Source organism: Aplysia californica, unplaced genomic scaffold, assembly GCF_000002075.1.
Source record: "Aplysia californica isolate F4 #8 unplaced genomic scaffold, AplCal3.0 scaffold00320, whole genome shotgun sequence".
Classification (NCBI taxonomy): domain Eukaryota; kingdom Metazoa; phylum Mollusca; class Gastropoda; order Aplysiida; family Aplysiidae; genus Aplysia; species Aplysia californica.
Genome location: NW_004797590.1, coordinates 628,275 through 630,930, shown reverse-complemented (window position 1 = coordinate 630,930; position 2,656 = coordinate 628,275). Strand labels below are relative to the sequence as shown.

At 41.0% G+C, this 2,656-nt stretch overlaps 1 non-coding gene across 1 annotated transcript; it reads right to left on the bottom strand.

Moving 5' to 3' along the window:
* Nucleotides 1–2,149: 2,149 nt before the first annotated feature.
* TRNAM-CAU lies at nucleotides 2,150–2,221 on the bottom strand. Its single transcript has one exon. It is a non-coding gene; the product is annotated as a tRNA-Met (tRNA).
* Nucleotides 2,222–2,656: the final 435 nt, after the last annotated feature.

Here is a 2,656-nt window from a genome sequence, read left to right as displayed (position 1 = left end):
CGCACGCACGCACGCACGCACGCACGCACGCACACACACACACAAAGGAAAAAAAACTTGAGTAAGATACGACAAATACCACGCCCACAATAACGTGGCTAAAGTGAGGTACATCCCCGTAAAGGTGCAACATCAGGCCCAAGTCTATCTATCTATCTATCTATCTATCTATCTATCTATCTATCTATCTATCTATCTATCTATCTATCTATAATCTGTGCAACAAATACCAAGAGTTGAAAGCGAAAGAGATAGATAGATGGCAGGGGCGAAGGCTGACTTGTTTGACAGGGTAATCAAAGTGAAATGGGACCAGATCTGGCCTGTAGATATCACACAAGAATCTTACTCGAGGCGGCGACTCTGAGTTGTGAATGAAAACAAATCCGGAATTCGTATTGGATGTTCAACCGCCAAAATAATCGGGAAAGTATCTTATTAAATATCAGTTCCCACTAAAATTAAACTTAACTTTAGATGTGAATACATAAACACAAAGCAAAGAAGCAGAGATGTCAGTACTAGATCTATATGTTATAGATCTACCAGTGAGTCTAACTCTTTGGTAGAACATGACAATTATTATTTTTTAAATTTCACATTTGGCTGTTTTTGTTAGCCTTTCGCGGCCAGGAGCTGGTGTCATAATCGAGGTCACGATCTGATTATAGGACGGTAAAAAGTCGAGGAAAAAAAACAAGCACAAGCAGCAGTCAAGAGATTATTAAGAGTTAGTTCCCCTCACATTTGTGAGGTAGACTCGACCAGTGTTAGTTAGCTTACTTAATCAGGGCTTGTGTTTGATTTTAACTGTGGCCCCAAAGGGGTGAACAGGGTATATGTGGCAATGAAACAGCTTCGACTGCCATGCACATGTTCCCTTCAACTCTATTCCAGCCTCACTTTAAGCTTATTTAATCAAAGCTTGCGATTGCTTATGGAGTGGGCCGAGAGGGGTTAGGAGGCTATTTCTGTGGGCATGAAACCGTTTTGAATGTTAGGCATACTGTTCGTCGTTGGTTTTGAACGTCTTTTTACATTTAATTTATGAGGTTTACGTTTAAGGATGAATTTGACAGCGACAATGTTTCAAAATTAGAAAGGGGAGCAGTGATTATTTGATTATATAGACGCTTCGCCCCTGATAGATGGTAAAGCTACCGGACTCGTAATCGTGAGGTTGCGGGGTCGGGGGTTCGAGACGCGGGCCCAACGTTGTGTCCTTGGGAAAGACACTTTACTCGAATTTTCCTCACTTCACCCAGGTGAAAATGGGTACCCGACCATAGACAGCGAAAGATCTTGTCAGTATGTTAGTGTTTTAGCGCCTATAAAAGGCCGCTTGCACTGTATGCTTCCCAGGAAGTTGAGGTTGTTTCAAAATGCTCTCAGGTCTGCTGGGGTAATAGTATAGATTGTGAAGCGCATAGAGCCTGCTGCGCTGTTGAGCGGGGATTTGCGCTATACAAAGGCTATCTAATATTAAGTTTTGACAAGGTTTTCTTTTTAAAAAAGCAAACACACACACACACACACACACACACACACACACACACACACACACACACACACACACACGCACACAAACACACACACACAAACACAAACAAACATTCATCCAGACATACTCATATATACATTCACAAACAGACACGCACACAAAAAGATACACGAACATACATCAATAGAATTCTCAATTTTATAAAGGCTATCGGCCTTTTCACTAAATATTAAGTTGTAAATACGATTGATTATTCTAATATTATGTAAATTGTCATTTTTAGATTGAGTTTATTCCTTGAATGTTCAACATTTTAACCTGATAATTAACAACAACCAAGCCGTGCTGTGGACTGTTGTGAATGCAACCAACTTGTGTTTCGCGCGCTCATATGACCTTATGCAGCTGCGAGCGCCGTAAAACTCTAACTTTAAAAATTGCAAACATACAAATACAAATACACACATACATATACACACACGCACAAACACAAACAAAAAACATACGTGTACTCGTGTAAAACAACAACAACAACAACAACAATAAATAACACACCTGCAATAAAGAACGAAAAAAATAAAACTATGAATAGAATTTTGGGGGGCATATCAACAAGAAATAAACGACAACAAAAACAAAACAAAAAATTAGCAGAGCGTGGTTTCGATCCACGGACCTCTGGGTTATGGGCCCAGCACGCTTCCACTGCGCCACTCTGCTCTGTAGCTCCACCAACAAAAATATACTAATAATAGTGAGTCGAATGACCGGTCTGGCGATATATCGCATATCCTCGCTCAACAGAAATCACACATTTCACAGTCTATTGCCCAATTCTCACAGGGGGAAAGTGAGATACATTTCTCTAAAGGCACAAAATTGGGCCCAAGACGGGATTTAAACTCACCTACTTTGTGTGGCAAGCCCAACAGCCTAGGCACTAGACAACCGGAATAGTATTTTGACAATCAAAACATGCATACATACATACATACATACACACAATACGCACTCACTTGCCTACCCATCTCCCACACCCACCCACCCACCCACCCACCCACTAATGCAAAAACACTGAGACACTGTGAAGAGTTAGACGCGAGTGGGAGCGCCACAAACCTGTACGCAACCTAAAAGTACCGTTATTTATATTAC